This window comes from Candoia aspera, chromosome 5 (assembly GCF_035149785.1).
Source record: "Candoia aspera isolate rCanAsp1 chromosome 5, rCanAsp1.hap2, whole genome shotgun sequence".
NCBI lineage: Eukaryota > Metazoa > Chordata > Lepidosauria > Squamata > Boidae > Candoia > Candoia aspera.
In genome coordinates, this window is record NC_086157.1 from 6,337,618 (window position 1) to 6,360,203 (window position 22,586).

General features: G+C 37.7%; 1 pseudogene; it reads right to left on the reverse strand.

The window, feature by feature from the left end:
• Window positions 1–10,871: 10,871 nt before the first annotated feature.
• LOC134498219 (large ribosomal subunit protein eL33-like) lies at window positions 10,872–11,206 on the reverse strand (annotated as a pseudogene).
• Between the last annotated feature and the right edge of the window lie 11,380 nt (window positions 11,207–22,586).

Genomic DNA, 22,586 nt, shown 5'->3' on the forward strand with positions numbered 1-22,586 from the left:
GATGAAGGACATTTTATAAATGTAGATTGAATTGATTGATAGAGTATGTGGAATGTATGTAAAAAGCCCTGATTTATCCCGAAAGAGGGAATTTGTGGAAAGGTGCGAATGCGTTCTGAAAATGAAGTAGCACTATTAGGATGCTGTAGGAACTGCCATGTGTAGACTAGTTTGATTACACAGTGACTGGTACATTTACATATATGAATCAGTCTATGACCTCTCTGTATTAAACAATACAGTCAAGATCACATCCTCCTTTGATAAATATGAGCAGCGGCTTAGAAAAAACCAACAAACAAATAAAGAAGTTGAGTCTTCTGTTTCTTCTTCTAATTAGATGTGACTGCAAGATCCAGACTGGATAATTTTAACAATGCAGAACCAAAGAAAGCCAAGAAAGCCAAACACACACACATACACACACACAACAGATGATCACAAAATAATTCAAGGAATCTAAGCATGCTATATATCTTCAGAAAAAATGAGCACCACCCATCTTACATTGAGGAATGGGAAGAGGAAATATTGTGTGGAAAAATGTCAGGCTACTCTGAATATCCATGGAAGGACACAGTAGAAAAACCATCCAAAATCAAGCCAGTAATGATATTGCTCCTCTTCCTTTTCTCAATAATAATTCTCAAGGGTGTGAGGAATGCTAACAATTTATTAGGGATTTTCTGACATATGGCAAACCAGGAGAATGACATCTTTTTACGCTGTATTAAATAGCAATGGTCCCATGAGTATTATTTTGTTGCTCTGCATAAATTTACTTTGAGAAAATCCTGGTGCTACTCTTAAAAACAGTCCTCCTGTATTAATTGTCTTTTGTTTTCAGATGCACTTTATTTCCAAGGCTATGTTTAATTTCTGACTTTAAGATTGTTTTTTTTTCCATTATCAGTTTTTCCTGGTGTGAGAGTTATTCTACTGCCTCCCTTAATAGCCCTCTGAAGAGTTCTTTGATTTTCATTCAGTTGTAATCTATTGTTTCATCCACTGTACTGCAAATAATTCGATATAAGGCATAATTATCTAATTGGTTCAAGGTTATATTTGATCTAAGAGAATGGTTCTGAACCGAAGATAGAGTGCTATAGACCTAGTAGGCAGTGAATGATTTCTGTGGCCTTAATGGGCCCAACAAGATGTTGTATCTTGGATAAGAAAGAGCAGATATTTACAAAATGGTTTAAGATGTAAGCTAGATATTTGTGGACTGTGGCTCCTATAATCTCTGGCTATTGGTTATACACAGGCTGGAGCTGATAGAAGATCTGCTCTAAAGAATCCATAAGGCATCATGCATCATACTTTTGTGGCAAGAATTTTTAAATTATCTTTTTAGTGTGCTATGGTTTCCAATCATTTCCCAACTCAAATCAGAGTGAAACTATATTGACAGGTGGCAACTATCATTTCATGTTTCTTTATTTGGGGTTTTTGTTTTGCTTATTCAATATTTTTTTTAATCCATTCAATCATGTCTGATTCTCAGAGACTGCCCTGGACAAGTCCCTGCAGTTTTCTTGGCAGTCTTATTCAGAAATGGTTTGCCATTGCCTGCTTCCTGGGGCTGAGAGAGAGTGGCTGGCCCAAGGTCACCCACCTGGCTTTGTGTCTAAGGCAGGACTAGAACTCACAGTCTCCAGTTTCTAGCCTGGTGCCTTAATCACTACACCAGACTGGCTCTCTTGTTCAATTTACACCCCGACTTTATTATATGATGAGTGTTAAGGGCAGCTAATGATTTTTAAAAAAATAAAATAAAATTAATACCATGTTATAAGGTGTTATAAGTCACGCTGAGGATTGGTTGTTCAGAAAGGAGGTACTGTATATATTTTAAAGAAGCCCTTCCATCTGTTTTCTTCATGTGGTTGTTTTCCCGCTTTATATATGGTTTATTGTCATGTTTTTATATTGTTATGTTATGATTGGAAGGCAAAAGGAAGAGGGGCCGACCAAGGGCAAGATGGATGGATGATATTCTAGAGGTGACGGACTCATCCCTGGGGGAGCTGGGGGTGTTGACGACCGACAGGAAGCTCTGGCGTGGGCTGGTCCATGAAGTCACGAAGAGTCGGAAGTGACTAAACGAATAAACAACAATGATGATTATAATTATGGTTATGATGATGAGCGTGCATCAATGAGTGACCTTTAAACAGGGAAGAAAGAGACCACCGTCCCATGGTTGATGCAAATCTTCCAGATAAATAAATAAACAAACAAACAAAGATGCCTGGACTTTAGAATCTCTCCTTCAGATTGCAAGATTTGTCTGTCTTTCTGCTAAAGCATTTGAAAAATGCCTTTTGAGTTTTGCAAAAAGGCATACTTTTTTGCAGTCCTAACAGTGGAGTTCATTTCATTCAGCACTAGATCACGTAATTATACTAATGGTAACATCAGGGCTCTGTACAGGATTAATGGCATTTCTTTTAATCTTGGCAGTAAGTTCTGTAGAGGGCTTGGGAAAAGGAGCTGAAACACATTGTTTTGTCTAAACCTTCTGTCCTTTTAGGTTCAATTGCTGTCAAGTATATTTGATATACACTGTGTTTCCTGTATTTATCACATGGTTTTGTTGTAGAATGTCTTCCCCCCCCCCTTTTCATTCTGTGAAGTGTTAGAAACTTTTCAAGGCCAACCATGTTTATATCTTTACTGAAAGTGCTGGCTACAAACAATGGTGTATCATTTTTAATTTGGTATCAAGAGTTTAATGCATTCAAGAAAAAAGAGAGACAACCCCACGAATTGACCATTAATCCTTCTCACATCTCTTTTATTGTGGGTATGGAAGAGATGGTGGGCTCCATGGACAATAACTGAAATTTGTGTTTTATATATATGGTTAGCAAACTAATGGTAGTTATTTGGCTAACAGAGATTTCCAAATAAACTAAGCAGGTTATATGTGACCACCACAATGCCATTAATAATTTTATCTCCTGAAAAAAATATGTTTGAAAGATATTGGTGAATGTTAATGTGCATTTTTAAGAATATTTCTACTAATTAGTACAGATTTATTTAATATATGCTATTAAATTTCCAGGTTTTAGTTGTTTGGATAACTGAGTCTACTAATCTGTTATTATCCTGTATTTCTATCTCCATCACTGATTTTGTGCTCAGAGTGGTTGTGATATGAAAACCTTAAGAATATTATATACACACATATAGAACATAGACACACACACAAACACAAGAGAACAAGATAGATAGATAGATAGATAGATAGATAGATAGATAGATAGATAGATAGATAGATAGATAGACAGACAGACAGACAGACAGACATACAGACAGACAGACACACACACACACACACACACACACAGAATATGATAGACAGACACAGAGAGAGAGAGAGAGAGAGAGAGAACAAGATAGATGGATGGATAGATACACACACACACAGAATATGATAGACTGATAGACAGACAGACAGACAGACATGGAGTCCTTGGTGCTCTCTGAGCCTTGTTGTTTTCTTGCAGAGGTTTCATTGCCAGACTAGGCAACATCTTCGGTGCAAAGAGGGAGTGGGCCTGGCTCTCAGTTTATATAGAGTGCCTTGCCCTGCTTGTGTTGGTAGGGATGTTGTTCTCTCCTTGGGAGTTCTTTGATTGGGCTGTTGTTTGCTGCTTGGTTGATTGCCTGAGTTAATAGTTCCTTGATAAGGGTGTATTGTGCTGTTTGATGGGTCATCTGGTGTTAATCCTAGCATTGATTTTTGCATATCTGGGTGTGATTGCTGGCAAGGGAGTGTACTGGTCTTTTGGCTTTTCTATTGTCTCTTTTGAATGGTATGTAGAAGTTGTTTACTTCTATGTGTCTGTTGATGGCTGCTAGACAGATGCTAGATAGACAGATAGATAGACAGACAGACACACATATAGAACAGGAAGGATGGATGGATGGATGGATGGATGGATGGATGGATGGATGGATGGATGGATGGATTCACACACATAGAATACGATAGATAGACAAACACACACACACACATACAGTAGAACAAGATAGATAGATAGATAGATAGATAGATAGATAGATAGATAGATAGATAGATAGATAGATAGATAGATAGATATCACCAAGATCTTCCTCAAGTGGGTTAAACTTGCTGTTTTGTGGTTTTGGTAGGATTTTCTCTCACTTTCTAGATGTCCATACAATGGCTTTAGAAGAGCAACAGAGAGGCTGATTGTTGCTTGCATTTTAAATTCTTGGGGGAGCATGTCAGTGTCCTGCTGCTCTCTGGTAGGGACTGGGACTCATCGACCAACAGCATCTGAAGGGCAACAGATATCTGGTTATGCTCGCAAATCACCTGGATCTGTTCTCCTGAAAAGCAATCATTACTTACAGGAGATATCATTAATTTTATTTCACTTGGAATAACCCTATCAGTTTGCATCATAAAGTTAGATTGTTTTTCGGAATTTACATCACAGAGTTAAATTGTTTTTCAGAATGTATATGGCACTTTATGGAGTATCATTTTTTTAAAAAAAGTTTTTTACTATAAATTTTGATTTGATCAAGAAAAGAAATGGGATTAAATAATAATGCAGTACAAAATAATTGCCCAATGTAGTTCTCTGTCCTTATAGCTCAATCCTATACAAGCCTATTGTGGGAGACGGGGGGAAGAGCTGCAATCATGGAAAGAGTCAGATAAGGGGTGGCTGAGCCCGCAGCAGGAATTGGGGCCAGGCAAATGTCTCAGAAGGGACCCTCCCTAGTTTCTTGGACTGTAAAGGGGACAGGGAGAGATGTACTTTCAGACTTGCAAGGTTCTGTTAAATTACCCTTACAACAAAGTAGAATTAGCTCATTTGGCTGTGCCTGTCTGGCCTACCTTGCAAGACTGAAAACTATTCAGAATAAAGTTCTGTTGATTCATTGGGAATTTCTTACATCTAAGAAAAGTTTCACTTACTGTCGACTAACAAGAGAACAGAGGAACTGAGAGATGTTAAAGACGTTGTAGGCACTGTCATACTCATGGACCCTCAGATCTATAGGACATCATATGCAATGTCTCACAATACAATATTCCAGCCTCATCTAACAAAAGAGTGGCTTAACTGGGACAGCTTTCTTCATCTCTTTCCCCATATATTTGGTATATATGCAGGAAATATTTTCATATCAGTTTTTGCAAGTTCTCTCATCTTCCTGCTTTTCTCAGTCTATCCCTAAACCCCCTGAATGTATTCTGAGAGTAGCTGTTAGCCCTGTTTGTGTCTCCAAATTTTAAACTACCAGCCTTGATTGTGTGCCTAGGCATCACTGTGTAAAGATCAGATAGGTCTAAGAGTTTCTAATTTATGATCCTTACCTGATACTACCAAGCAATTAAGAACAATTTTGGTCACTATCCATCCCGACCTAAAGAAATGGACATGTTAAGGTTTTAATAAAATTCAGCAACACTTTGAGCCTCTACAGAGTCACAGCTGACCCATAGATCTCTGTGGGGTTTGCTTTTTGAAAATCTCCAGAAACACTGATTACTTATTCAACATAAAGCCTGACTTCTTACTGAAAACAATACTGAGGCATCAGATAAAAAGTTCATCATTACTCAACAGGCTTCCTAAATTGATTCAATACAACTTGCAACTAAAGTGTTTTGCTTCCCTGACCGTTTTTTCCCTGATTGTTTCACTTCAAGGTTCTTGGTGACCTCTTCCAACGTACATTTATTAATGATGGCCTGCTATTTGATTCAGAAAATTGCTACTTTCTTAGACAAAGATTTTGGAAAATCATTCCAGCTAGTAGGCTGGTTTAATCTGTGTGTGATGGAAAATTGCAGTATTTATTGTGTTCTTCCCAGTGTTCAGATACCTAGGAGTGAATTTTGCTCTGATTATGTGATCTGATACATCAACAGGCTTAAAAAACTCACCATTAGCAGAAGAATGGGAATAAATGTCTTTTCCTCTGCATTTTAACAGGCTTAATAATAATAAAAAATACCCAACCCCTATGTTTTCTGAGAAAACAATTTATTTAAGGGAAAGAAACAATTTCACACAACCCTAGTTAACTTCCTTTTGTTTCTGTTTTGCACATCAGAGCTTTTTTATATTATTATTATTATTATTATTATTATTATTATTATTATTATTATTATTTATCAGAGATGCCATATGCCACTGACCCCTCTCTCTTTGAAAACTGTTTTGTCATCCTTTCAGTTCTTAAAGGAAAAGATGAAAGGAAGAAGATGGATGCCTTTCCAGTGAGGGTAATGAAATCTGAAAGCTAATTCAAAATCACTGGATACAGTGTGGATATCTGTAGACAATCTTCTGAAAGGGGGAAATGAATGTACAATAAGGCTTCATTGGAAAGAACAGGTTGGCCCAAAAAGTGAAGTGCGGGAAAGAAAGAGAGGTGCTTGCATTTGAGATGGCAAAGGAAACAATGTGGATTGAAAAGTACAGTGGAAGTGTTTCTTCTCTGTGGTCAGGCAGCAGCAATGGCAAGATGAAAGACTTGTCCAGGACTTCATATGATGCATTTGGGGGTAGCTCTCAAAGTACTGTTTAGGCTCTGCTGGGCATAGCGTTTTTCTCCCTGGATGAGCAGCACTGACCTTTCTTACTGTTCAAATTGGCTTGTCTACCATGCCTGGGCTGCAAAAATCCACACAACCCCTAGATGGCAGGAAAGAGTTTTGGGGTTCCCTTTGCTGCCATCTAGTTATTGTCCAGATTTTTGTAGACCAGCTGTGATTGCTTTACTTTAATAGGCTTGCAACTTACGATTTTACACCTTGTCCACAAGGACAATTGGAATGGAGGGTGAAGAACATCAGTTCAAGGATTAAGAACATGGGACACTGGCTCATAACTAGTGAGACTATCCATTTAGTCCAATATTGTTTTCAGGGTTTGAGGCAATAGTTTCCAGTCCTACCTAGAACATAACCACGTTTATCTGTTTGCGTTTTGGTAGTAGACAGGCATAGTAACCACAGGGAAGGGGAGGTGAATGACTTCACCCTGAATGCAATGTATGTTTCATCCTTTGAGCATCGTCATAGTCCAAAATGGGTACCTGTGGTTACTGACCGATGAATTCTGAATAAGAATGTTATTATATTGTTACTAATTGCATCCAATGTGGAAATAGAGAAATGTGGAAAAAGACAGAGGACATATCAGTGAAAAATTAGAGTGAAAGAATTGCTCTGATGGGAAAACAGGTATATCCTTTTATTTTATTTTATTTTGTTTTGTTTTGTTTTGTTTTGTTTCTATACTACTCATCCTTCTGAAAGAACACAGGGCTCTTTGCAGGACTAGAGCAAAAAAAATCCTAATAAATCTAACAATTGTTTTAAAATACAGAAGTAATGTATAGTAACAATCAGAACCTTTCTGATTCTACAAAATTCTTCATTTGCCACTTGAAAGAAGGCAATCTAGGGACAGTCATATTTCCCTTGGGAGACTGTTCCGTCATTGGGACACTGCCACTGGGTAAGTTCTACAACTAGGAACCCTACTGTATGCAGAACCTACTTGTGGCATCACAAGAGGGACGTTCAGATTGAACTTCACGTGCTTGATGGTTGATATTGCTGAAGGCGGTTTTTAAATACTTGAGTTCAAAGCCATTTAGGACTTTGTATTATTGACTACCACCACTTTTAACTGAAACCAATAACACATGGTGCTTTTAGGAAAGGCATTATATGATCTGATTGAACTTCAACACTTACCAATTCAGGAATTGTGTTCCATACTAGTTTCAGCGTCAAGAACAGCACCAGGCAGAACATTTTGAAATGAAGGTTTATTAGGGAATGGATCGGTTGTAAACTTTTAAAGCAGAAAACAAACAAGATTCATTTACTGACACTTGTATTTAAATTGTTAATTACACTGAAATTGGCTCATTTCCATATGGCCCTTCGGCATCTCAACCAACATTCTGGAAATGCATTTTCTATAATGTACATAGGTTTACACCAGTGAATTAATCTTTCTCTTTTATTTTGTGGCTTGGTTTTGTTTTGCATTGGTTGTGTTGCTTCTGCTATTGGACTGTAACACTAAAAGGAGAACAAAATTAAAAAGCTATATTTATTATATAAATCCAGGTGACAAATTCAGCAGGAACTCATAAAACAATGCCGCAGAAGCAGAAGTAAATCTGCAGAACTAGGAAGCCAAGCCATTTTGAAGAGCCAAGTAGTTCCTTGGTGTCTAAAAAGCAAAAGCTGCATTCAGTATGGTTGGCATTAATGTCCTTTATTAAATACCTGGGAACTGCAGGAAAGGTAATGCTCAAGATTCACAGGCTTCAAGCTGTTTTGAATTTGAAAGAAGAATGGAGACCTTAAGTGGAGCCTGGAAATGAATAGGCAATAATTGTGGGTCACACCAAGAAAAATGTTCTGATTGACCAGTACCCACCAACCATCTGATGGCATTAGTGTATATTGTACTAGTTAAAGACTCGGTATACTTTTCAGAGCCAGTCCCATGGACAGCATCTTACTATAACAAATCTGGAGGTTACTGAAGGTGGTGACTTTGCCTGCCATGATCCCTGTTTCTTTTAAACAACATTAAGTGCTAACTATATTGCTCCCAGAGAGCCAGTTTGGTGTAATGGTTAAGGCACCAGGCTAGAAACTGGGAGACCATGAGGCACAAAGCCAGCTGGTTGACCCTGGGCCAGTCACTTTCTCCCAGCCCTAGGAAGGAGGCAATGGCAAACCACTTCTGAAAAACCTGGCAAGAAAACTGCAGTGACTTGTCCAGGCAGTCTCTGAGAATTGGACATGATTGAATGGATTAAAAATAAAATAAATAAAATAAATACCACCCTATCAAGTATACAGAACCTTTTTTAGGCCAAGGACACACTGCGTTTAAATGTAATTACTTTGGGCCTTCTTTTATCAGATGACTTCCCTGCGGAAAATACTTTAGATGTTTTGGTGAAGCTGTTGAAGGCATTTTACCATAGAATAGCAGCATGGCCACTTCAACAGGCATGTCTTTGTGTAAGCAACAACCTGATACATACTGTATACGAATGAATATATAGCATTCACTTTCAAATATTGTTCTATTTGAAATCGAGTATATGCTGTATTCAAATTGTTATTTGAATCCCTGTTAGGTTTGCTGTCTTGAGTTCCTGGAAGAATGACAAGAAAACGTAATTTTGATATTGGTACATTTATGCATTTTATGAGTATACACTGTACTGTAGGTACTTCCCTGTGTACTGTGTAAATTACTGCAGGGAGTGTGTAAATTACTGCAGGGAGAGGATCCTCATCTGTACATTTATTTGGGTGCAGGATCTCATTCAAGTTGAAACTGCATGTTGCTAATCCTTATAATGCTGAGCCCAGTCTTGAGTTCCAGAGTAGGAAAGTCAAGCTTTAAAACAACGCCTGTCTCTAAACTGGACCAATCTGATTGACCACTCTGTTTCCATGCTGCTTGTGTGCAACTTGCACCTGTGATGTGACTTACACAGAAATGATGGAAACTATGACCTTCATCAGAGGAGCTATAGATCAGTATAATGAACTCCTCATTATACTCATATAATGCATGGCGTTTTCCGGAATATCGTGTGCCACACACTCTAATCTGAGGCTTTTGTCATTTGTGCAAATGAAGGGATGTTATGAGGTAGAAGTGCAGGATTTCCAGGGAATAATCAGGTCCAAGGCAGACAGAAGTTCAATGAGATTGAAAAGGAGAGAAGGTAAAACCTCTGGAAGTTTCTGTATCACTAGTGCAAACAGCAAAACTGTAAGAGGAGATTAACTGTGGAACCCAAGTGGTGGTATGTTCATCTTCACTGGACATGTTTAAATAGAGCCCAGAGAGACATCTGTTAGGGATGCTTCAGATAAATTTGGATTCCTGCAGAAAGCAGGGGGTTGAACTTGGTGACCTGAATGGCCCCTTCCAGTTCTATGATTCTACCAAGTAAGTGATGTATGTGATGAATGTTCTACAGTCTGTTCCAGTTATTACAGTCCTCCAATCTACCACACATTTTGCTCTCTACTCCATCTGCAGCAGGTCCACATAAACCTACAGAAGCAATTGCTTTATTTGTGGCTCACTGACCTCCCGGTTCTATGATGTTCAGTGGTGGGAATCCACATCTTCCTGATGGAAAGTCAGTGAGTCAACTCTATGATTTTGTGAATGTCCAAACATCCTGTTGATGCTGCACATTAGCATTTCATAAATGTCATGTCTTCTGGTATTCACTGCACATACCATATAATACGAGTCTGTCTCTTCACCCTGCTGAGACCCTTAAATATAGAGAACACTCCCCCAGAGCAATCCCATGCATTCTTAAATGAACAAATGCTAGAAAGAATAAAGCAAGCAGAAGCATTAAATCACAGGACCTTAACATTATTTGCCAGCAAAATGACCAAGGTGTCAAAGAAAGCAAAACAGCTCATTTGGAGAGAGAGCGAAGGCAAGGCTTTGAGTTGTGTATTACAAATTATATATTGCTTGATACAGGAATCTGTTTCTTCAAATGGTCAGAACAGATAGTTTTTCTTTCAGTCTCTCAGTCAGGAAGTCTTTTTGCTTTTCTGCACCAGTTGCTATTTCTGCAACAGCATCATGTTGCTCTTTTCCCTTGTTTGTTCCACCTGCTTCTTTCTGGCATGGTGACACCTCCATATGCATATCTGGGCATCATAGGTTTCAGACATGCATGGAGATATCCAGCAAGCACACACATGCCTAAATCTCTGAAAGTGATCATTACACACCAGTCCATGGATTTTTTTTTTTAATACTTTGAATTTTATTTTCAGTCCATATTTAGATTCTGGATGGATAGAGCATCTCTCTATTCAAGTGTCCAATGACTTTGGCAGGCAGGGTGGAGTGGAACTTGGTTTGCACCATGCTGCTATTTCAGTGGGCATGGATCACCTTCCCCCAGATGACTCCAGTCCTACTGGACCTCCCCCAGGGAGTCTCTGTGTTGGTTTTTTTGCCTTGTACATATAGGAACATTTTTTCCTCAGGTAGAATTCTGTCTCATTGTGAGAAGAAACCCACCCAACTTTCAGCAGACCAGTGTGATCCTTCTAGTCTTCAAGGCCTTGCTTGTAGCCAGCAAAAGTAGGCTTGCACCACAACCAGCTTGTCATGGCCTGTCTCCAGCAGGCCTCCATAGCAGCAGCCCAAGTGGCAGAGAGGATGAAAGGTCAGATCAGTCTGCTAATTATGGAAACTCAGTTTTGTATACAACACTTGTGAAAAGCTGAGCCACTCTGTTCTTCATCTGAGACAGGTGACATCGGCAATAGGATTGTTCCTGCCCATCGATGTATCTGTGAAACACTACCAAAGAAAAAAAGATTATGTGGGACAAAGAAAACATGAAAACACAGACATCAACCTTTAAAGTGGACTTCTAATTATTATTATTATTATTATTATTATTTAAATTGAAGGTTTCCCTCTCTCTGCCCTCACTATATTAATAAGTTCTAATAATTCTGCTTGCTTTGCATAACTGTTTAATTGTACTTCTGGGAATGAGGGAAAGATCAAGAAGTTTTACAAGAGGTTGGTCTTCGATTTTTCTGTCTGTAGCAAAGCCTATTCAATGCTCTCTACTGAGTTTCACAAACTTATCTGACATTGTCTCCCATACATTTTATCTCATAGCCAAATAATCATAATAAAAGAAAGCTGCCATTATTTGCCAAAAGAGAGAGGCAGAAAGAGAGAAGAAAGCTGAGATTTTCTGCACTTATGCAGAATCAAGGCAGTCACATAGCTCTGCCTACACTAGTATGATATGGACATTGGTTTCAAACTGTACCTGACTTATCCTTACAAGCATCCTGGTTTTCTGGCTCATAACAAAGCAATGTAGAGACAGACTGCATTTAATTTTCTGTTCATATCACTTGCTATAGCCAGTGGTAAAAGAGACATTTCTGCCACTTGGCTTGTAACGAAACAATTGAGTCTCTTTTCTGGTTTGCCCGAGAGATTAAGGATGACATTCTCATTCTCCCTTTAGAGTATGGGCCTTGAAATAACTAGCAGAGCTCTGTTTTATTTTGAGGAACAAGGGTGCGCACGTGTTCTACAAGAAAGTGAGTTGGCGAGCAGTTAAACAGTATCTTCGGTAAATGTTCCATTCTCTTTATTAGATTTATATGCTTCCTTTTCTCCAGATGTCAAGGGACAAAGCCTACTAATTCCATCCATCAATGTTCTCTCACAATAGCAATCCTGCAAGGTAGGTTGGGATAAGAGTGAGTGAGTGACTGACTCAGTGTTGCTCTGGGAACTTCCATGGTTTCCCAGATTCAGGACCAACATCTTAAGCACAGTAACAAAGAAAACAGTAATAACCAAAATGTCATGTGCAGAATCCAATTGCTTGAACAGTTCTCTCCTGCAAGAAGATGTCCTTTTTATGAATCATGGCCCAAGAGAATGATTTCTGGGAGAGCATCAAGCATGTACTGGATTTTTGCCTGTATATGTGTGGTTTTCTGCACAAAAATCAACCGATCTAAACATGCAAAACACTTGTCCAGCTAAAAGCACTGATTTCTTGGCTTGAATCCACATCTCTGCGCTTTGCTCCTCTGTAGCCTTCATGTGTGTGGGTTGAATTCCTGCATAGGAATAACTATTGTATTGACTCGATTAATGAAAGGGTGGGGGTAGAGAGAAAGGGATAAATTTTCTATTATTATTATTATTATTATTATTATTATTATTATTATTATTATTATTATTATTATTATAATACCAGAATGGGAAAGAGCATAATGCTCTACCAACGAGAAAGAAAAAAAGATCAAATCTTTTGGAAGAAGATTCCGTTCTTAAAAATCTAGCTCTTCAGTCTGGGTCCAAAGAACAGAATGGTATAGTCTCTTGTGACAACCCGTGCAAACAAGTCAGGAATTTATGAGTACATTGCAAAGCTTGGTACATATGTTGTCAACTACAAGGGAATTCACCTTGCTTTGAGGCCTACTGGGTGAACACAGCAGCATACAGTGATGATTGAAATTCCACCTTTCTATTAACAAGTGCTGGGATTATGAATTGGAGCAAAACATATTGGTTACTGTGATTAGAAATTGTATGCTATCCTCCTATAGTATTGAGTGATGCAGGGTATTTTTTCCTTCTTAATATAATCTGTGCAGGTTTTCTGTGGGGAAGGGGAGGAAAGTAGTATGAAAATGTTTGCAAACAGTACCAAAAACAATCACCTAGTAATTCAAGCAACAGCATTACATTAATCAAAGGCATTTATTACATTTCTTTATACATTTATTGTTTACTATTAATTGTTTATCATTCACTTTTGTTTTGTTGATTTTGTTGCTTATTAGATAATTTCAGTCTGGGATGTCTTTCTGATTTGACATTTTTAGCTAGGTATGTTCATAAAGTAACCAGAAGTTTAGTATGACTCAGAGTTTTAATAGCTTTAGAGTTCAATTCGGTAAGACCACTTAGATGATGCTAACAGATGTTCAGAAAAGCTAAGTAGGGGTGGGCCTGTTTAGCATTTGTATGGAAAGCTACCAGGAAGTCTCAGGGCTTATATCCTAGACTGGGAACTTAAGACAAAACAACAAATATTATCTCAGAAGAACTGGTGGTGAATCACTTCCAAATTGTTGTCAAAAAACCTACATGGACATCTCCATGGAGACACCAGAAGTCAGGTTCAACTTGAATAGTTTTTGAAACTTTCTTGATAGGGGCAACCTATCAAGGTTTTTGTTCATTTTGTGGAGAGTATTTATTACATGTTCTCCATCAGTCTGCTACTTCTTTTACTGCCCATACTTCCTAAACTGAAAAAAAGTCAATTGAGAGGAATTACACAGGATTTAATTGAAGGATGGAAGCCAGGACCACTGCTGAATGCTAGAGAGATGACCATACTGTAGCAGAGTGGACTTTCATCCTGCTTCCAGACATACAGTATATTCCTCATTCCAACTAATTTCAACCTTTTTTTTCCCTTTGTCCTTCAAAAAAATCCTTGAAAGCAATTTGTTTTCCATCACATTGCATTGATCTGAAAAAAGTCTGCATTGCACCAGTAAATAGTAAACAGATCAAGTAGTAAATAAATAGTAAATAGTATCTACATCAGATTGGGAACAGAGGTTAACCTTTTCTCTCCCAACAGGGTCCTGATTTTTTAAAGAATATTTCTCCAGAGGGGAACTTTGCACTGCAAGAGAAACTCTTCAGTTTCTGCCTTTTATGTACTGCTAAATACAGAAAACCAAAGTATTTTAATAGCATTCCCATTACCAGCATTACAACTAATTGCCTCTGAGTAGTGCTCCAAAAGAGTCAATCAGAGGCTTTTTTTCAGTCCTGCTGAGAGAAATGCTAGAGGTTGAATTGGTGGCTTTTATGCATGCCAAGCATATGGGCTTCCCTAGAGAGGGATGGGAAAGGTGTCATTCTAAAGTCACCGAATGCTTGCAAGAACAAAAGATGTAGTGGAAATTCTCTGGAATGGTCTACCAATGCTGCCATTGACAAGTTCAGATGGAACTGCTGGGAAACCATTATCCTTTAGCCTAAACGCCTCCCCCGCCCCATTTTCACAGGTTTACAGTTCTGATGCTCTTAGCTTCCATAGCAGTGATGTTTCCACAAAAGCTTAAAAGTCTTGCATTTCATGAAAATGAAAGCCGCTGCATTCAATTATTCTATCAGGGTCACCTCCATGTTGCAGAATTACTGGTGTATTTCCATTGTGAAAGTACCTATTTTTTTGCCAGTGGGTGGCTTGACATGAACTTGCAAAGCCTTTTGAAGATAATTTGTGAGTGTGTGTATATAAAAACCTGTGAATAACATAGTGAACTTTAAATCAATATTAATTAACCCCTACTCTTTTCCTATATATAACTTCCTTTTTTCATGCTTCACCCACCTTGGCGATCCTCATAGTCCTTCTCAGCTTACCCATTTTCACCACTTAAATAGGGAAAAAAAGTATTTTGCCCAAGAATCAGGAATCTTTGAAAAAGTTTCCAGCAAGAAAGTCCATTAAAAAGAAAGTAATCACCTTTTCTAGATAATTATAGGAGAGAGCTATAAATTGTACCAATTTCAGTATAGTATATAATCACAATTGAAGAACATAAAATAAATAATGTGCATACACAGTGGGTAATTTTCATATGGGGTTATATTGGCTAAGTGTTGATTTTGCTGAATATTATGTGAGCATAAATGGTAATTAAAAGTTTGCCTGTTCGACTGAAGTTCCAGAAACTACTTAAACAATTATAGGTTTTTGTTTTTTTGTTTTTCCACCAGAGGTGGGTGATCAAATTATAAAAAGTTCAGAGCCAGGGTTAAATATCTAATTATTGCTGATAACCAGTTGCTACTTATTACTTGTTGTTCTGAATGTATATTATAGAAATCCATTGGCTGCTTTTCACAATCTACCTAGCTTGGTTGTTGTTAACTTTGTATGTGTGTGTGTGTGTGTTTGTGTGTGTGACTATGAGAAGGGGCCCAACTCATTTGGTCAGTTGATGGTTCAATATATTTCATAAGCACAACAATAGAATAATTCAAGAACCAGATTAAGTATGCTCGGTGAACACAGCCAGTTGGAGATGGTAAAATAATAACAATAGCAAGGTGTAAATAGTAAGCAGTTCTTAACTGCTCATGGATAGAGTTAATCTACAGTGGCCTTTAAATTTTGCTCTATTGGGAACAGTTTATTTATTTATTTATTCAATTTGTCCCCGCCCATCTCCTCCCATCGGGGGCTCTGGGTGGTTGAACAGTTGACCTATTTCAGCACCATCTATTTTTCTACCCCCAAGGGACTGATTGTATTGACCTGCTCTCTGCCAAGTTCCGAAGATAGAAGATGCTGAAGGAGAAATTTAATCTCCAGGAACACCACCAACATTCAGTTAGAGAAATGCTTGGTGGGAGAGTAATTAGCATTGAACAAAAGAATAGATTCTAAGCCTTGGCAGTCAGAAGCTAGATGCAAAGCAGTAATATGTGGCAAAGGTTGATATCTCATAGGAAGTAATGGCGGAGAGGCTGGTAAGCACAATATAAATGGAAATGTGAGGGGTGGTTAACTCTATTGAACTGTACGGCCCCAGGGACTTCAGAACTGAAACACTGGTGGAGGACAGGCAATTTTTGTGAGAAACAGATGCTGCTGTGGGATATATATATATATATATATATATATATATATATAATGTATATAAAAGGTGAAGGAATAAAAGAAGACACGTCACTCATCTATAAAATTGCCTTTCCTTTCTTTATATTGGGGATAGGGAGATAAAGTTATCTACTGAAAGAAATAATCCAACTGTGCCCATGTGAAAGGGACTCCACTGTATCTAAAAACAGTGACAAAATAAAAGAATGGAAACTGAAGTTGAGAAGATAAAAGTTGATGCTGATCCCTGTTAAAGTGATAGATGTCAGCTGGCAAAGTGGCACGCTTGGAACAGAGAACACAATTACAACTTGTAGGGAGGATATTTTAAAGTGAATATTGGCAGGTATTAAGTATGGCTGAATGAAATATTTGATTTTCAAGTGGGGAAAAAGGGAATTTGTTGTCAGGTAGAGATATGTCCAGATTTTGTACCTATAACTGTTGTAAAAGAAAATCGGAGGTCATTTCTTCATATTTCTTTTTTCTTTCTTTTTTTTTTCTGCACTTTTACCTGCCTGCCTGCCTGCCTGCCTGCCTGCCTGCCTGCCTGCCTGCCTGCCTGCCTGCCTGCCTGCCTGCCTTCCTTCCTTCCTTCCTTCCTTCCTTCCTTCCTCTCTTCCTCTCTTCCTCTCTTCCTCTCTTTCTCTCTTCCTTTTCTTCATCTTAAATATTAGTTTCTGGAAATTCTGTACTTTTTAATCTCTTTTTCTTAAAAAAAAAAAATGAAGTTATTACAAAAAGAAAGAAAACAAAGAAAAACCCCAAACAAAACTTCCTGCATTTTTTTTTTACTTTTTTCAAATAATTTCATGTTCAGAATTTCTCTACCTTTCACTGTAACTGCTGATTGTTTTATTTTTCTCTCTCTTTTTTGTAAATAAAGGTGTCATTATGGCCCACTCAGTTAATAGCATGATGACTCCATGTAATGTTATTAGGTATGTGAATTTTGTCAGCTAAACTCTGCTATTAATCTATTTTTTTTCTAGTATTTCCCCCTGCCCCATGTCTAATCAAATTATGGGATCCAATAAAGGTTTGCAATAATAAAATATGAATTCAAGTCTGTGTTTTCATATTTCAAACAACTGATCTACAGTCTAACACTGAATGCCATATTTACAGTATAGTTGGTTTTGATATATATCAACATTATGGTGCATGTTGAGCAATAAATAGGAATTGTCTTTAATAAATCAGAAAAGTGGTTATTTGATATTTATTCTGTTTTTGAAAATCTAAAATAAAGTCACAGACAGTGTGACTTTGATGCATTATAGATGGACTCTGAAAGGCTTAAGGCAATCATTTTAATTATTAAAACCTCTTACCTCTTCCAAACAGGACACAGTTCTGGCCTTATCCTCTCTACACAGGTGCGGGTGCACAAGCACACACACACGCTTGCAGTATGCTGCCCTTCCAGATCAGGTATAGACTTTACAGGTAGTCCTCACTTAACAACCATACATTTAGTGACAGTTCGGACTTACAACTGTGCTGGGAAAACTGACTTACAGCCAATCCTAACACTTACAACTGTTATAGCATCCCCACATGATCAGAATTTGGGCACTTGGTAACTGGTTTGCATTTATGACCATCGCAGCATCCTGTGGTCACATGATCAACATTTGCAACCTTCCCAGCTGTCTTCCAGCAAGCAAAATCAATGAGGCACCATGTGATTTGCTTAATGACCATGTGGTTTGATTAACACCAATGATGATTTGCTTAAGAACTGCCACAAAAAAGGTTGTAAAATTGGGTAAGATTCACTTAAGGAGGTGAAGAGAGGACTACCTGTAGTCAAGGCTGAAGAACTAGTTTCAAACAGAAAATCTGTCATGTCCAACTTATTAAGTCCAGCAACTAGAACAGGGACTGAAAAATAATACTTGAGCATGTACATTTTTTGTATTGGAGTATTCTAATATTTTGCACTGGGTTGCTACATAGCTACTGCATCTTTCACTAATCGAAGCCTATGGACACTCTGCAAGTGAATCCACATAGTACAATGCAATTACAGTATCTATACATGATGTTTCCAGGGTATGGCTATCTGTAACCATATCAGATTGGCTCAAAAATGGTTGCAAGTGCAAACAAAAATAGTTGAGTTTTTAATAGATCTGCAGATACAGTCCTTAGCACTTCCATCATCTGATTATCTAGGGACAGTGAATGGTCCTAAACTTCGCCTTTCAGGATGCATACAGTTCCATCTTGCTGAATCCCAGTTCCTAGGCTAGGCTTCCTACCAAAGCCTGTTTGGATTTAACCATCCCCTATTACTTCCCACTACAGAAGACATTCAAATGTATCAACTGCTTTTTTGGATTTAGATGACAGAGTTGTGATATTAAAATATTGAAGACATATATAACGGATGAACATCTCATTTGCAGTCCCCATTGGCTTGATATTCCAGATCTTTGGTTTGTTCAGTTCAAAAGGAAGGGTAAGAGTCAGTGCTCCCATTTTCACCCACAAAACATTCATGCCAGAACTTTGTGGCATTCAGGGGAAAGGTTTTAGAGGTGTGTGTAAGAGTCGTTTTCCCCATTCCCCAAGGCTTCCCATTCTCAAATCAATCAAAAGGTTAGGATCTGCTGGTAGATCAGAACCATAGGAGTATTAGGTCTGAAGTCATCCTCCCAGACAGTTCAGAAGAATGCCATGGTCAACAAAGTCACCAAGAAGCCCATCAGTCAGCACTGCTCTTGTGAATAGCAAATAGAGAACAATGGAAAAGAAATGGAGGAATTAAATAGCAGCAGTCTTGTTAGAGTAATGGGTCACAAAACCACATTTTTATTTTATTTTTTTAAAATATCACATTTTTAAAAAGTTCTCTCCAGAATTAATCAGTTGTCAATGTCACTGCAAAAAGTGATGGGCATACAGAAATTTTAGGGCAACCTGATCATGATTTTTAACCTGTCCAGTTAGAGAAGTTCCTTCTACTATCCCTCTCTACCACAATTCTCTTGATCCTGCTACCCCAGCTCACTTGACAATGGGGTAAAAAACCTGGTTCTTCAACCGTGTTTACATCACTGGATCCAACCCAATATTCAAGTAGTTTAAGCATGCCAGACCATTCTAATGTTTAAGTCCTTTCCTATTTTATAAGGTGTAGAAGAAGCTTGATTTTAGAACTGTATCAAAATTCTCCAGTGGGTGTAACAGACATCCAATGGTCACAGCTCTGAGTATGTTTCTGAGTCAAAGTTGTTAGAGAGAAGTGACAGAGTTTTCCAATATTATATTTGTTTCATTGTATATTTTAAAATGATATGGCCATTTAAAAATATTTTTTTTAAAAAATAAATTTCATAAATTCTCCAACTGCGTCTATTTTACAATCCTTTTGTTATGCAGGGTTTTTACAGTATTTTTTGTAGTTTATATGTTCTTTCCTCAATCTACATATTTTTATGTAACTTTTTCCAACTACACACATGTTTATGAACAATTTCCATTGGTCGTCTGCAGTATCAGCAGATAACTACACTCTAGTGTGCATATAGTTTCAGACAGGACTGTGCAAATCAGTCCTGATTCCATTCTGTAATCCATTTATATTAGCTATTCAAAGTTCAACGTGAGATTTGAACTTAAGATTTTCATAAGTGGAGTTAATGGCTAAAGTTTTTAGAGCAAACTCATTCTGTTCAGGCAGCTTTGAAATTTGGAGCAACATTTATCCACAGGCTAAAACTGTGACAGAGCTTGCAAGAGGGAGCATATGGCTAAGGTCTAAAATAATTTACTCTGAAATATATCAGAAGTTTGTAACCACCCCTTAAATAAAGCAGAAGCTGTTGCCATCAACTTCAGTAGAGGACATGAACCACCAAAGTGACTTGATAAATTTAAATCCACACTGGCTGCAATGATCTGTGTATTTTCTGAATGCTGATAGGTTGAATGTAACCCATCATGTTTCAAGCTGTAATTCTCAGACTACTTTATTGAAGAAATCTTGCTGAAATCTCATTGAATCCTCACTGATTTCAGCAGATCAGCAACATGAACTAAAGCAATTCACTTCATGTTTCATGGCTGAACACTCAGATGGTGTCAGGTGCAAAGGAAACATGAAGCTGTGAAATATATTTTTCTTTGTAATTTCTGCGATCTTTGTAAATGTATGAAATGGTATTATATCACACTAAAGTGGTATCCCAGCTAGACACTTCGAATGCTCAGACAGACAGACAGAATGGTGGCCTGACTGCTATTCCTTGATATTACTTTGTCCTGCTGTTTAATATTGTCTGCCATTCCTTTCTAGTACTATCTAGAACTATCTGGTACTTCTGTCTGGGTACTATTACCCTTTACTCAACTATTATGAATATATACTGACTGAAACCGGACATGCGTAAATGGATTAGCCACAATTTTTGTTAAATGGGATTTTCCATGCTCATGTTCCATGTTCCTGTTCATGTGATGTACCTGCTGCTTTAATCGAAGTGCATGTATTGTGCTGTACAGATATTAAAAAATAAATTACATTAAAGCCATTACAGATGATGATGATATAAAATTCAAGATAAACAGTAGCATTAATAGCTCCACATTAATCAAACAGCCATGTCTTAAAGGTCCTCCAGAAAGCCCCAAGATTGGGAGCCATCATTGCTTCAGGGGCAAGTTGTCCCACAGAGAGGGAGATCCTCACTGTTATCAGCCCCCACATTGGACCTCTTGCTAAGAGGTGACCTTCTGTGTTATTTTCTGTCTACCCAGTTTAGAAGGGCAAAGTCCACCTGGGTTTTTTGTAGGTTAGTATTTATGATGGGTGGGAATTTTGAAAATTATAATTCAACAGATATGATGGCGAAGATTAATGGAAGATAGGCCAATATGATTACCCACCATGATTGGCTTTTTAAATGTGGCAATCTTGAGAGAAAAAATGGGAATTAAGGTTGTGCAAAGATTGACTTGAAGATTCAGTTCAATAGTTTATTTAATCAGATCTCCAAGTGAAACCAACTGGATAATTTGATAGCTTTTGCAGATGTGGAAAACATTTTTTTTCCAGACTAAATTAATGACTCCAATTGTTCATTTGAAACAATATTCTGAACAGTTTCTTATCAGAATACAATTTTGAATCTAATTATTTTAACATTTTGAATTAGAATACCATTTTGAATGGAGTCATTGCAAATTTGAACTGAAATTGCACACCCCAACATGGAACCTAAGCTGTAAATCAGATAGTGTTTTTTTCCCAGAATATCACTGCTGACCACACAACAGATAACCAAGAGTATAATCCTTTGGGATTTCTATGTTTCATTAGCACCGAACAAGGGAATGAAGTCAACATGCCCGTAGGTATACCTATTAATAAGCAGATGTGAAGCTATTGATTTTTTTTTTATAATGCATATATACTTCCTTTTGCTTTTATATACTCCCATTCATGTAAATGTCTCCAGGTATAAACCCAGTTCTGAACCCTTCAAGATTAACTTGTAACAATAAACCCTTGATTGATCCAACAACCAATTTTCCTTCCAAACTGCTAGATGGTTTCAAGTAGTATGTTTTTCAACTCAGCAAGCATAAAGAAAATTATCTTCCTTTGTTGGATAAATTTTAATTTTGCTGCCAATCCTTTGGCTGCTACTTATCCCCATAAATAGTCCTTCATAACAGTGCACCAAAATCTTTCAGTATAGTTGTTCTAAAGACTAGAGAAATAAGAGGACCAGTGATTTAAATGTTCAAGGCACATGGTATTGCATCAAGGGTTCAAAAATCAAGAACCACTAGATGATAATGCAAAGAGAGAGAATTATATATTCTTACAGCCCAAATAAGGTATCCCTGCTGAATGCAGAAATCATACAATGGACTATATCATTTTGGATTACTCCTTTCTAATAGAAATCACTAGAGCAAGTAAAGGACTGAACTCTGAAGCTTTCTGTCTCAATTGTCAATTTTATATTGGCAGGACCATTTTTGTGCTGCAGTCTTTCTATTTTGTAAAGTGATATGTTCCCCCTGTAGTCTCAAGTGCTGAGCTTCACCTTGCTACTTTATCACTTTCTCCACTCATCCTGTTGGGTAGCAGGGAGTGCACAATGTCTGTCACCTAAGGGCCAGACGGAGCTTTGGATCCAAGGGGTGCCCTCCCAAAAAAAAAGATGACACCTATGCCTAGTTTTGCAGATCTGGAGATGTTATGTGCAAAATATGTGAAAAGGATCCAAGTTTTGGCCCACTGAAGCTGTGGCCTTTCTGAGAGATATTAACTAGATGTTAGTGTGAAG